We start from the raw sequence: 14721 nt of genomic DNA, 5'->3' as shown, positions 1-14721 counted from the left end.
GAGACTCAGTAGTATGTAATGACCAAAGGCCACTGGAATTATGCAATGCTTTGGTCGTTGCTTTTTTGGCATAATTATGGATTCACTGCATTTGCCACATAATCCATCATCTGCAGCATAATCTGCAGATTAAAAAAAAAAAATTCTAGCTCAAACAGATTGAAAGTTACTAAAAACATGCCAACATTGTTTACGCGCAGTGGAAGGCCTTTCGTAAATGTTAACTGGTCATCTTTCAGTTGTGCATTTCTGTATTTGGATGTCAAATTGTTATTATGAGGTAAAATCTTTACCCAGACAATATTACCATAGGTTAAAATTACAAAATAATGAAGTAATACTATCAAGAAAATGTCCTGCATTATGCTGCATAGTTCACATTATCTTACCGCATAATTAAGTCAACCCTGCCATATAATTCCAGTGGCCCTGCATATGCCTAACTGTATGGATGCAGCACATTCCCCAGCAAAATTATATCTTGGTGCTAGTAATAATAATGATAAATAACTATTGGACACCCACCTTAGTTGCTCACTTGGAGAACAGCCAGATCTGAAAGTTTTTCAGAACCTATGAAGATCTCACTTAAAAGTATGTGGTAAAGACCTCATAAATTTAATCGGGCACCCAATGCATTATTCCTCTCCTGCTCAAAATGCTTTTATATTTCCATCAAAAACATTTTTTCTTAGCTGATACCATGGAAACGCTACAGGTATTTGTGTGTGACTGTCAAAATTGTTCCACCTAAAATGTAGCCACAGCAGATGAAACATCTATCATAAATAAGATGACATAAAAAGGGTAATAATTTCACTCGAGGAGGCAGTTCTGCTCTCTAGTACCGAGCTTTCAATGCATAAATTACTTGATGGCTTCGAAAACGACGGCACCATCAGGAAACTCGTGATAAACATGACAAACACCAAATGAGTGAGGGTGAATCAAAGGAAGTCTCCGAAGTCTGCTTTTAATATCGTGGACAGCCCTTGCACTCTTTTGACTGGCTGCTGATTCGATTCGACGAGAAGTTACCTTGGACCGCACGATTATCTTAGAGTGAAGGGTCTCTGCTTCACTATCGCCGTGCATTGCGCTGACACTTTGTATAAATGCAGTCGCAGACTTGTCTCACCAGCACCCCGCCCATCAAGTGAAAGCTGTGGCAGCAAGCACCTTTAGGTGGAACTCTGGGGATTTAAAAACCCACATTGATTTGGCAAGATGGAAAATAAATGTCCACCTCGCCTTCTCTGCTTGGGGCCGGGGGCCCTATGGATGCTCTCAGTTTGGAGCTCGGTTGGAGGCCAATCAAATCACTCTTAGCTCTGGAATCAGTTCTATATTGGGCAGGAATCTGGAAACCCCCAACTTAACCATCTACTGAAAAGCCATCCACGAAATTTGTCCAAGTAACAGAGTGAGGAGCCTTCCATGGTTTAACCACATCTCAAGAACCCTTCCGTCACTAGGATACGAAGTTTACTGGAATAATCCGTCTTCAGCCCCGCAGCTACCCATGGACATGTTTTGGGCGTACATAAGAGCCGAAGTGGGAGGCCCTTAGACTATCAAATTTCTGACCATTAAAGCAACTGCATTTTCCGAATCTTATATGCAGGGCCGGCTTTAGCGCTGTTGTTGCCCGGCGCCACAGTCATTTTTGGCGCCCCCCTCCCCATTACCTCCTCCTCGGATTCCCTCATAACCACCGGGCAAAAGTGCCCCTCATCTCTCCATACTCCCTCTCTCACATACATTACATTTTTTTAAAGCACTGGTAAAGCTGAATTTACTAATAAGAATGTCTATCGACCCAAACAAACCATTATTAGCAAGCCAGGGAGAAAAATACATAATGCCCTAACCTATTGTATGCAGTTTGCACGCAGCAGCTCTTTGATTACAGATCGTAACAGTCACTGTTCTATCACAGGGTTGTATCTTATGAACTGTGCTAACAAAAGGATCTCTGTGTACTTTATAGCAAGTGAAAACTACCCCTAGATAAAACTCTGATCTCTCTGTCTCTAGCAAAAACATTCATTACAAGAATTATCTTGACATTTATATTGCTGCCTGAAAACTAGACGCAGGAGGAACGCTGACTAAGTTATTGCTATACACAGCGCCCTCCCCGGAGGTCAGCGCCCCCCTCCCCAGGTCAGCGCCCAGCGCAGCCGCACCAGTCGAACTGCCCTAAAGCCGGCCCTGCTTCTATGGACAATGTTTTTCCAGCCGTGAAATGGTCACTATTTAATAAATTTAGATTGGGCATGCGACCGGTTAAAACTGTACTGAAAAGCTGTCAAACCGTCTGTGACTGCAGAGAAGGTGGAGAAAATCCCTGCTCCACTTCCTGCTGCTATGCACTTTGCCTGCTAGGAAGGAGTATCTTAGACCGATATTTATGAAGCATATTATAAGGCACTCTAATGCAGCCCTGTCATTTTGCCTCCACGCCGACTTCCATGGCCTCTATAGGCCATACGTCTGCACTGCATGGAGATCATCGAGGGGCATTATTTAGAAACCAATTTTTCACCCAGGGCTGGAGGCGGCTAGCCACCACCTCCATGTCTCTGCACCTGAAAGAGGCTCAAAATATAATCCATCTAACCACCATGAGTTTGTTTCTACTGCAATTTTGCACACATCCTAAGATTACTACCTTCCAACTTTTGCACCTATATTTTTAATCAAGCTATTTCCCTTTCCTTGATTTTATCAGTCGGAACGCTCTTTTAAAGGACAGTCTCGGACCAGTGCTTTATAGTAACAGGACCAATAATGAATTATGTCAAGTACACTATGTCTGAAACAAGTAGATAATTTATTGTATTTGATTAATTAAAACCATTGTTGAAGCATGCGATCACAGTCTGTCTCCGGGTACGGATCCCGCGAAGATTACATTTCGGTTGAGTAGGCATACCCTTTTGTCCTTTAATTTGGGGCAGGAGCAGATTAAATGGGCCATATCCTCGATACCATTGCTGCATAGCCGACACGTGTTAGCAAATTGCCCCCTCAGTCATGGTAGAAGGTGTGGAATTGCTGGCAGCAATCCTAACCTATATTTTAAGAATTTTTCTTTTGTCTTCCTAGAGTACCCCAGGTTGAAATATGCCTGTGTACCTAGTGATTTGTAACCATTCATTGTCATTCACACATGGCTTCTTCCGGCAAAGGCGGCCTTGTCTTCCACAAGAGAGAGTTTCTTTGTTGCATTTTTGACTACTTGCTTGAAGACTGTATGGGTGGTTTGCATTTCCCAAAGGTCAGATAAACCGGTGAGCACCAGGGAGCCCTTTAAGTATTGTCTGGCCGGCGAAGTTGATCCATACCAAAGTTTTTGCCAAAGCTGGTGGTTCAATGTATTCGGGGGTGAGATCCTAATTTTGTGCCAGCAAATTATATAAGAGCCTTGCCTTGCCAAAAGTTGTTTGGTTAGGCCGACCTCTAACCGGGTCTGGGAGGGTGAGGCGTAAATTGGAATATTAAACAAAAAGACTCTGTAGGCCCTGTCCATTGTGGTAACCAAAATGTATTTTTGAGTCCTTACCCCTCATGGCTTCACTGCTGTAGGTGATGGTGGGTACCAAGTGTGGGGCAGTCATTTGCCGTTTTTAATTGTCAGGGTTTTTGTTTTTTCAAGGTTCACTTCTAGGTGGTTTTCTGCTGCATACTCTTGCGTTTTGTCGAGTAGGCTTTGCATACCCACCTGAGTATGGCTTGCCAGGACCACATCCTCAGCATATAAGATGCTAGAGATGGATTTGCCGCCAAGTCGAGGGGCACGGGCATTGCAGGTGCTTAAACGTGATGTAATCTCTGCCATGTACAGGTTAAACAGGGTGGGTGCTAGCACACAACCCTGTTTGAGCCCCCTAGCCTGGTTGGACGCAGATGCCTCCTGGGAGAGGTCCCTGCTGGCAGGTACGTACGGGGACCGACAGCTCGGGGCATTGTTGTGGCGGGCCGGGGGGCGCACGGTGCACGGTCCACCTTTGGTGCAGCTTGGGGCTGCAATTTGGAATCATTCAGGACAGACCTTTCGCCCCGGAGGCGGACCTCTGGTAGCTACCGCCCTTTGCTCAGATTGACCAGGTGATGTCAACAGAGGCATGGAAGGCGGGGGGCTGCCTGATGTTGTCAGACCTCTGCCCAGACGGTAAATTTATCACTTATCAGGAGGCAGTGACTGCCTTTGAGTTAAGGGCAGGGCAGTTTTTGCAATATGCAAAAATAGCGGCAACGGCACGGCAATTGTGGCCTACATTTCCGGAGGCCCCGGGGCACACCCAAACCCTGGTCACTATGATTGCCATGGTGGGAGGGCGAAAGTGTGTTACTCACCTCTATAGGGCGTTAAGGGACGATAAAAAGAACGGCCCCCTAAAAATAGAAGACAAATGGCAGCAGGTGTGTCCACAGGAGGTTACGTCGTGAGATTGGGAAAAGATACACAAGAGTGTGCGGAAGGTGTCAGTGAGCAATCGCTTTAAGCAAATCCAGTACAACATAATACATATGATGTACCTCTCACCTAGAAGGCTGCATGCCATTGATGGCTCCAGAGGCTCCCCCTGGCCCAGATGTCGCTATGATCCGGCAGATTTTCTGCATATGGTTTGGACGTGCCCAACGATCCAGACGTATTGGGGGGCGGTTCTTGGAGATCTGACCCGGATAACGGGATGGACTATAGCATTGGATCCCCACGCGTGTCTACTGGGCTTGATTCCTCGGGACCCAAAACGCAAGATAAGCAGGCAGTTCCTGATCCTGGGGCTAGTTATAGCCAAAAGGCATATTGCGATCCACTGGTTAACTCAGCAAGGACCGCTATTGGCAAAATGGAGGACAGATTTACGGGAGTGGGCCCTAGCAGAGGAGGGGCACATACAAAGCACCAGGAGGGATGCCAAACTGCCCGAGGTGTTAATGGCATGGGGAGCGATGATGCATCGAGATAGCAGGACAGGCCTCCCAAGTCACCATAGCCAGCGCAGTTGAGACGTCCTTCGTAGAGGGGGGCCCCAGGACAGGGGAGGGAGACAGAGGGTGGCCCCACATGATTACTTCGATACATGGACCTCGAGTTACATAGACCCGGGGTTAGGTACTAAGGTCTTGGCTATCATTATAGTTGTGTTAGAGTGGATTGTCTGTGCTGGTGGTGAGGCTGTGTTGGATCTTGCCTTGTAACGTGTGTAAGCCCCGTGGCCCATCGGGTGTTTATTTTGAGTTCTCACCTCTTTGCATTCCTGTGTTACAGGTAGCTCCCTTACGCCTGGCATGGGTGAATCAGGGCAGTGGCGACAATGCCGCTGAGGCTGTGTTGAGTCTGTATTTTTGATAACTGGTATGTAAGTTAAGCCGCCCGGTACCTCTGTAGCGGCCCTGCTGGGTGCTAATTGTGGTTGGTTGGCCGTCCGAGTTGTAGCACCAGGGATGTCAGTTGACTGGTTGGTTGTTTCGAGTTGTGTTGTCACCTGAACCTGTTGTTTAATGTCAAAGAGGGGGTATTCTGCTGCATGACTGAGGTTGGCTGATTATTTGCGGCCTTACCTCTGAAGTTGTCATCTTTGTTTGGTGTTTTGAACTGTGATTGTTTTGCCTTGTGTTTGTGTTAGCGTATTATTGTGGTCTACCCCTGAATGACTCCCAGTTGTTGAAAGGATTAGGCTTTTTACAGCGGCTTGCGTTGCAGTTGGCTTATTGGATGCTTCTTTTTCTAGTGGGACAGTATTTTTATTGTTCTTTGGTTCTTTATGTAAGCCCTCAAGCAGGGTGGACAAGATTGAGGGCAGTGAGGATAGTTTGTCAACAATGGGTCCACAACTGCAAGACAATCTGGCCTACTGTTTGGTTCGGCTGATATGTGAATTTAAATTCTCCAGTTTTTCATCAACCCCTCCAACAAAGAGAGCTAAGGTGTTAAGTAGTGTCAGTTGGAGGTCCATGTTGTCAGACTGATATTGAAGGGCGTCAACTGTTCTTTGCATGGTGTTTAGTTAGGTATCCCAAATGGTGGTTGATCGGCTCGGTGAGACCATGGTATGGGTTGTGACCCTGTGGTTGGTTGATGATGTGCTGTTCACAGCATTGCAGGCCTGGCCTTGTTCTGCATATTCACTGTGTAGGTGTGGAGCTGAGTTTATTGGGGAGTCCGGAGTGTAGGAGACAACCACATCGGCCGACTCCTGAGACCCTAAGTCTGAAAGTGCTTCATTTTCGCTCCCCATGATTTCTAGGGCTGCATCGCCCCCCTCCATCATTGCTTCGTAGTGTTCCGTTGCAGCCATGTTTGTTTGCAGTTGTGACTGCCGATCTGGGGTATGCTTTTGGAAAGAAGATGAAAGTGGCGAATTTGTGTAGTGTTCGCCAAGAGTGCCATGTTTTTTTCCCTTCTTCTTTGCAGCTGCTTTGTGAGCGATGGAATGAGCTTTGGCGCATTCTTCGGAGCTGTGTACTTTAAGTCCCAACTGATGATGTATGGAGAGTTGAGCTGTTTCCCAGTCCTGATTGGTGCTTGCTTGGATGGGTGAGTGGACTAGTGTACCCCGTCCATAGGCTGATTGCTCAGGGGAAGGCTGGGAGGACTGGGAGAAGCTTGAATATTTAATTGAGTAGGGAGAAGGGGCTCCTGAAGGCCTTGGGTTTTACCACTAGGGGAGAATATGGAAGAACCTGCATCCTTAAGGAAGTGGAACTTAGAGTAAATTTTGGGTTGAAAGAGGTGTGTAGTAGGCATCCCCCGTAACAGCACCTACTATCGGGGCTCCCCGGTGTCTTTGCCGGGGGGCTCTGTGAACCTGAATCTGGGGGGGGGGGGTTACGTCCACTAGGGCTTCGGGAGAGGTCGCTTGGTCAAGTTTTGTTGCCCTGGTCTTCCTTTTGCGTTTAGGTCCCTGCGAGGGGGGGAGGGGTTGGTCCCTATTCCTTCCTGACCTCATAGTGGTGGACTCCCACGACCTCCTATGGGCTGTGGACTTTGTGCCGACTTTTGTTGAAGGGGTTTCCAAGGCTGGCTGAGTAGGCCTGCTGGCTAGATGGATGCTGGATAGATGCTAGGTGGTCCAATGCGTACTGGAGGAATCAGTATGGTTGGGGACTTCCTTATAGTGCCCTTCTGCAGTGTTAACGGTTCCTTAATGGCGTAATAGGCCTTGTCAACCTTGGGAACCTGGACCAGGGGCCCAGGGCATGGTGCACGGGGAGAGAGAGCGGGGTAGTGGGGTGTGAGAGATGGAACAGAGGTGGCGACCCCAAGAGGCTACCCGAGGCTCAACCTGAGGCTTAACTACTGCTCACCCCTACTCACCGGAGTCTGCTGTCACTGCCAATCCCCAGGCCCCCGCTCGCTGTTGCTACCTCTGCCTCGGTCTCTACCGAGAGTGCACTGTTCCCTCAAGGAAACTTGAGTGAGCTCCTTGCCGCGCAACGCCACCTCGATGATACTGCTCTCGGGTGAAGCAGGGGGCGAAGCGGGGCAAGCAATGTAGATGTCTGGAGGAGAGGGTGAAAGGCTGAAGGCTGAGAAGGCCCTGTCCTGGGCGCTAGCGGGGCTCACTACAGGGGCCCACAAGCCGCACCCGGCACTAGCAGGGCTGCCTCCGTGGAACTTCTGGAGCTCTCACTTGGCTGCCACTGAGTACAGCTTCTGCGGTCACTCCCAATACGTGCCCCAGCCGTCTTGCTGCACCTTGCAGCCGCTTGCAGTGTGACAGTGTGGCAGGGTGGCTGTCGCGGGGGTGAGGTGCATAGTGAGCAGGGTGGCCAGATCCCACCTCATTCGGCTGTAGGAGTATGGCTGTAGGGATATGCATTGTAGTTCCCTCGAGTCGCTGCTCAGCTCAGCAGCCGCCAAAACCATGCGCCTACCCCGCGGGAGAGGCAGGGTCTGGTCAGCAAGGTCCGGTCCGTCTGGTCTGGTCGGGTTGAGCATGGAAGAGTAAGCGGGCGCAGCAGTTAAGGTCCTCTCAGTCTCGGCGTGGCTTCATCTCCAGCCCCTGCTCCAGCTTCCGGCCTTATGTCTAATTTATTCCGATTTTTTTATGCATATTATGGATCCATGAACTGTACTCACGAATAATGTGGGGTAGCATTTCCTACGTTTAACCTGTGTTCTGGCGCCCCTATGATTTAATACAGGTAAACTGTTTTTTACCAGATCTATGTTTGTATGTTTTTATGCTATATTGTATGGCTTATGCATGATAAACTGAAACAATACAAAATAAAGAGCACTCTGTGGTTTATATTTCCAAATGAACTGCATCACACCCTTGACAGTGACGGTTAGCTGCATTCTGCACACTTCTCGGCTCATTCAGTGAGTTTTACAGATGTTCTGTTTTTCACTAGGTAACCTGTGCTCTTTGATGATGCTTGCTCTCTCTCCTGTCTTATACCAGAAAGAATTGCACCAAGGACATTACTGCCTTCAGGCATCCGTACTAGTTTGTCCACCGTATAATACCCCCAGATGCACACAAATGATTCTACAGTCCTGAAGACGACCAGTGGATTAACAAGCCTGGGTCGAAACGTCGATTTACCATTGTACAGATTTTATAATTCCACAGTTCTGTGTTGAATGCGGCCCCTTTAAAAACATCTCCTTGCAAGTCGACTAGCTTTTGAAACCATTATATCATTTTTAAATTCGGTCTCTTCGCCACATTTTATAGTTTTTTCATTTATTTGTACCGATCACATTGCCACACGTACGAAATGGTCATTTGATGCTTCCCCATGCAACACTGTATGCTGAGATTCAGCTACCTACTGTGGGTTTGGCTTTTTCTTCCTTCCATCTGCATTCATTCAGCTGACACAACAAGTCAGTGTTGTTTGGGTTGAAACCGAGTAGAACCATCATTTTTTTTATAATTTCATACTTGTGTGCAGGTTCCACAAGATATTTGGTTAACTGTAATTTTATATAAAAAAAATGACTGGATGTGATCGTGCTCATCAGGAATTATGTATTATACCAGGATTGATAGTGGCATGAATACTGTGTATGAGGTCAAAGTAATGCACGTCGAGTTTAAGTGGCCTCATTATGGACAGTGTCTCTACTCCTAGGTTTTCATTTGCCAAACTAATGCATTTTGGGTACTGTAGTCTTGGTTCCCTTTAGACACCTGATAGCAAAGATTAGTTTATGAAAAGCTCAGAAATGGAAACAGTGTCTGTGGAGACACGGAGGGGCATATTTACAATAAAGTGGTGAAGCGTGTCTTTAAGCCAAGGAGGCTAACGACACGCTTTGTCACTTTAGAAACGCAGGGCTGCACCATATTTACTAGGATATGGTGCAGTCCTGCGTTTCCCCCTGCGCTGACACCAACTTTAACTGCCTACATAGTGCAAGGGTGCCTGTGTTGAGGGGAGATTGTTTATGTGCAGGAAGGTCCACCTTCCTGCACATAAACAATCTTTAAATGCTGTTTTGTGACTTCTACGTGTGCTACTTAATGCAGCACACATAGAAATAGCAAATGTGCATTTTTTCAAAATGATTGCTATGTGCAGGAAGGAGGACCTTGCAGGCACCCTTGTACCATGGTGTAAGGGTGCCTGCTTTGTGCGGAGGATTGTTTTTGTGCAGGAAGGGACACTTTCCTGCACAAAACCAATCACTGGTGGTGTTTTCCTCCTTCTATGTGTGCTGCAGAATGCAGCATGCATTGACAGAGGAAAGAACTACGACAAATAAAAGTATGTTTCCTCGTAGTGCCTTCTTATGCTTCCCCTGGCGAGCAGGATTCTGACGCATTCCCAGGTTTGCGAAATGTTGTAAATCAGGGAATGCTACAGAATCCATGGGTGTTGCGTGTGCACACCGACAGCAATACCCATGACATGCCCCTTTTATGCAAGGTAATCTGTGAAAAGGGGCCTTATGGGTGGCTTTGCATGGCCTTGTAAATATAGGCCAGAACACTTCGCCGCCGGTGCGTTAAAAAAAGTGACTCACCGGCGGTGCAAGAGGCTTGTAAATATAAGCCCCTACATTTGATAGAACCCGTACTCAGTGAGTGATCCTCGAATGATACCCAGTCTCATCAGAACTCTGCACTCAGTAATACCAAGAGTTTACCGGAGAGCTGGTCCTAATACACACATTTACTCAGTTTTGCTCTTGATAATACCCAGATTCACTTCTTGATAATACATTTTTTCTTAACATCTTTATTTATATTTCAGCAATTTAACATGGCAACACCATAAGTCGACATTAACATGCTCATGTACATAAGAGACTCATTTCCAATCCATTTCCTGCACTATCTGCATCAGGTCACATTTTATATGAATTATTTAAACTGTGAAGTAGTTGCACATTTCTTGCCTGTGTTATCCCCCATGCATGTAATGCGCCCTTTGTTATCACGTGGTATATTATTTCGTTATTTATTTATTAGCCCTTTCCCAGTGGCCCCTTGCAGATTTAACAATGTGATAAAGGTCTAATGCACCTCCCCGCAGCACACTAATGTACCCATTGATGGTGCTCAGTTATGCATACCTCACTCATCTTCATTCTCCTGAAGCCTGTCACTTCACCTGTCATTTGCTCCCACTCACTCAGGTCCTCCTCAGCCTCCTCAGCCCTCTCATCCGTCCTGATGCCTTTGCAGCTTATTTCTTCTGAGACACTCCACTCCATCATATATTTACCCTTTTTTAACACTGTGGGGCCCAGTGGCGTAACAAAACTTGAGGGGGGCCACCTGCAAAGTACATGGAGGGGCCCCCCATGTTCCAGACCCAGTCAGGAGCTCTCAGGACAGGGGCCCGTGCACAGTACTGGAAAAGGGCCCCTGGAGCTCAGGGGGCCCCCAGCACCTCAGGGGCTGCGGGGGCCATTGTTTTGCCACTGATGGGGCCTCTGTTGATAACCAGTAAATTGCTGAAACACTTGGTGAAAAGTAGAGCCAGTGTTGCAAACTTGCGCTGCATTTTTTGTTTCTTTGGCTCAGTTATAATACTTCGTAAGCAGTGCTGTATTGATTTTTCAACTCTAATGCAAGTCACTTGCATAAGCCCTGATAGTATCTCAGGGGCGGCTACTTCGTCATGGCGGAGGAGCGTCGCCCCACTGAAATACCCAGAGACGAAAAATAAAATGCTAATGAAGCTAATTCATTACCATTTTATTTTTCATCACCCCGTCCCGAACTGAGTGTCAGGACTGAATGGCAGCAGCAGGGAGGAGGGTGAGCTGCATTTTGGACTTGTTTAAAGTTCGCATGTCTCTTTGGCTGGCCATTTAGCGCTGGCCAGCCATGCAAGGCAACTTTAAAGGATTCAACCCAGCTGTCTTAAGACAGGCATCCAGTGCCCTCGGGAGCGCCGGCAGAGGCCGCTTTCTCCAATCAGGGCACTACTCTCATGAGCATGAGAGCAGCGCCAGGATTGGATTGGGAGCCTGCCAGGATGATGATGGAGGACTTCACCTCCTTGCAGGAAGGTATTCGTTTTATCTTATTTATTGTATTTTTTTCCCCACCCACCTCACCACCGTCGGTACATGCCAGCTGCCACTGTATTATCTCCTCCCAGTACTCCAACAATATCCTACACTTTCATGTCATATGCAGGAACATTGTGGCTTGCTCGTCACATCTCAAAATGGTTGAAGTTCTAATGAGGTATATTTTCTTTAGCCAAGTAGGTGTTAGGTACCTTTGGTGGAGTTAATTAAAGTGCATCAATCTGAATTTTGCACTGCTTGCAATCTCTTGCACCTGCATGCAAGTTCTTGCCCAATTTGTGTCTGACAAAGGGAGCGCAAGGTCTCCATCCCACACTTGGCTAGCTTTTATTTTTATTGAGGACCTGTTGTCCTTTAATACCTTATAAATGCGTGAGATATGTTTCTTCTCCCTTCCGCCCTGCAAAAGCACCTCTTTGGTAAGGGAGGATTCCTGAGTAGCTGGGACCCCTGTCCAAACCTCTCTTGCCCTATGTGTCAGTGTAGTAAATTAAAGAAGCAGCCAAGCCCTAATCCCACACGTCTCTTGAGCCTCCTCGAAAGTCAGAAACATATCTCTTTGGTATATATCTCCCTGTGTGGGGCAACCACCGTCTCTCCAGTCTACTGAGAACATGCTATCCTGTATTCTATGGAATGGATGTAGCCACTCAATCGGCAGGGATCAGCTGAAAGGTGGGCACTTTTGTACTTTTTTAACAGCCAGCTTTTAGGCTGTGGCCACCAGGGGCCGTATTAGACATGCGGCGCGTTTTACTTCATTGCATGTGGTACATCTTTTAAAAGGTGTGCCTGGCACAATGAAGAAAATGCACCGTATTATGATGAATGCTCTGCCCCCAGGGCAGCCACAAACGTGCGCTGCCCTGGGAGCTGCACATTTGTGTGAAAAACAGAGCGACTGCTTTGAAGCTGCTCTGTGTTTTCACAGTGCAGGCGGCAACCTGCCTGCACTTTGAAGTGGGAATAGAGATCCCCTTGCAGGCGGGTGCCGTGAGTGACTTCACCCGCCTGCAAGGGAATGTCTGGGGGGTCCATGGGACCCCCTTATCACCCTCCAGAGGGCTGCCATCAGGGGGCGCACTCACAGTGCGCCTCCTGAGAGCTTCCTTGCGTCTGTGCCCACATCTGTGGCGAAGGGATTCCCTCATTTGCATAAGGTACACCCCCATGCAAATGAGGAAATGCCCTCAGAAGATAGTGCTGGCCCTTTATGTGCACCAGTGCTATCGGTATTACAGAAGGGACCGCACAAGCGTCTGCGGCCTCTTCTGTAATACCAAAGTGTCCAAAGGGGTACAAAGTAGGCGCTACTGGGCACTTGTATAATATGGCCCCAGATGGTCCATATGCACTAAGGCACCCATTTATATCCCCCATAGTCTCTCTTACTACTCTTTGGCTATTGGATATTCTGCTTCTCGATCTGACTCTGGTGACAGGATTCTTATACAGGAGCCTCACCCATCACAGGAAATTTGCTTCAAATCGCATCTTAATGAGGACCTTGAAAATGTACTTCCAGCTGAGGGAGTCAGATGCCCTTCCAATGTTGTGCACCACTAGGACACAGTCTGTCTAGGCAATTACATGGTTTAGGTGTTCAATGTCTATGAGTGTATTGCTGCCCTGGATAAAGCGACATTGGTCCTCATGGACCGAGACCCTGATCCTGGTTAATAATTAGCTAATATTTTTTAAAGGATCTTTGTATCCAGATTAGACAATGGCTGTATGAGCCAAGCTCCACTGGGTTTTTGTCAGCTTTGAGAACTGTTTTAATAATCGCCCCTCTCATAGGATTTTGCAGTGTCTCTCTTTTTCACTTCTAAGTCTACCTCTAGGAGACTGTCCACCACTATTTCTGCATATATTTGATATACACTCTGAGGGAATCTATCCCCCAGGAGGCCTTATCTACAAGAAGGCTGTGAATGCAGAGAGTACCTCCTCCATACTGATTTCTAACCCCAGTCATTCTGTCAATTTACCAATCAACAAGTCTTCTATAGTGCGACTTGTCACCCTGGGGGATCTCCAGGTGCTGGGGTTCTGTGAGCCTCACTCGGGTGGCCCGGAAGACTTCAAGAGAAGGGGAGGTGCAGAGGTGGAGAGGGACGCAGGGGGTTCGATGTCCTCCCAAGGTAACGTTAGGAGCTCAAGGGGCTCCAGGTATATCTCAATCTATGGTGCATCCAACACCTGCAGGCTTTCATATAGGCAGGACAGATATACTGAGAAGGTGTTATCAATGCTAGATTGCATCACCACTGTTGACCCATCTGGTCTATTCAAGGTTTAAATCAGGGAGGCAGGGCATTCTTTCTTAAGAAGCCAGGCCAAAAGATGTTTCTGATTGTCCGCCTTCCTGTGTAGTGTTTTGCTTGTAGTCTGTCAGTGTGTATTTATCTAGTGCATTCCAGATGTCTCCTATGTCACAACTATATTCCAGTCTGGCTAATGTCTCAGCGGCATCAATAACTGAGTGCACTTGAACCTGTCCTAATCTAGTCTCCTGCTGTGTCAGGATGCATTGTAGATGCTGCTTTATGCCATTTGTTTTTGACATGTGTTCTCCCCTGAGCACTACCTTTAGGACCTCTCCATCCATTGCATGGGTAGCCATAGATCCACAGTTGTTTTTTTAGATATCGCTCCAGGATTGCCCTGATATCTGATCTGAACATGGTGCCAGTGAGTGTCACGGGATGTAACTGCCATACTGGCATTCGTCCCTGTCTCTCACCATAGCTTAACATTAATGGATAACGGTCAGAAAGGAACCTGTTTAGATACTGGACTTCCCGCATCTGGGGACCAAACTCCCTAACTACTGATATATGATCTAGTCTGCTTAAAGGATTGTGGGTCAGCGAATGACAGAAGTACTGTCTGCTTGTGGGGTGCATGATTTGCCAGATATCAATGCAGTCCAGTTTTGCCATTACCTCAGAGAGCGTGGCAGTCATCCCTGGTTTGGTATATTGCTTAGAGAGGTACCTATTCATATTACCATCTAATACACAATTAAAATTGCCAGGCCAAAACAATGGTAAGCCTATATATGGGTGAATAATTTGATATAGTGGCTAAAGGAAGTTTTTTATGGTCTGTGTTGAGGGCATACATGTTTAACATACAGCCCTCCACCTCATCTAGTAACCCCCGGAGCACTACATCCTGATCGTCCACATCCGCACTGG

At 47.2% G+C, this 14721-nt stretch overlaps 1 protein-coding gene across 2 annotated transcripts in view; it reads right to left on the bottom strand.

The window, feature by feature from the left end:
- CPA6 (carboxypeptidase A6) overlaps positions 1-14721 on the bottom strand; it is a 906257-nt gene that overhangs the window by 41677 nt on the left and 849859 nt on the right. The window lies entirely within an intron of this gene.

The sequence above is a fragment of the Triturus cristatus genome, chromosome 5_1 (genome assembly GCF_964204655.1).
Source record: "Triturus cristatus chromosome 5_1, aTriCri1.1, whole genome shotgun sequence".
NCBI lineage: Eukaryota > Metazoa > Chordata > Amphibia > Caudata > Salamandridae > Triturus > Triturus cristatus.
Note: the sequence above shows the minus strand (reverse complement) of the source record. Positions and strands in the feature narration are given on the sequence as shown.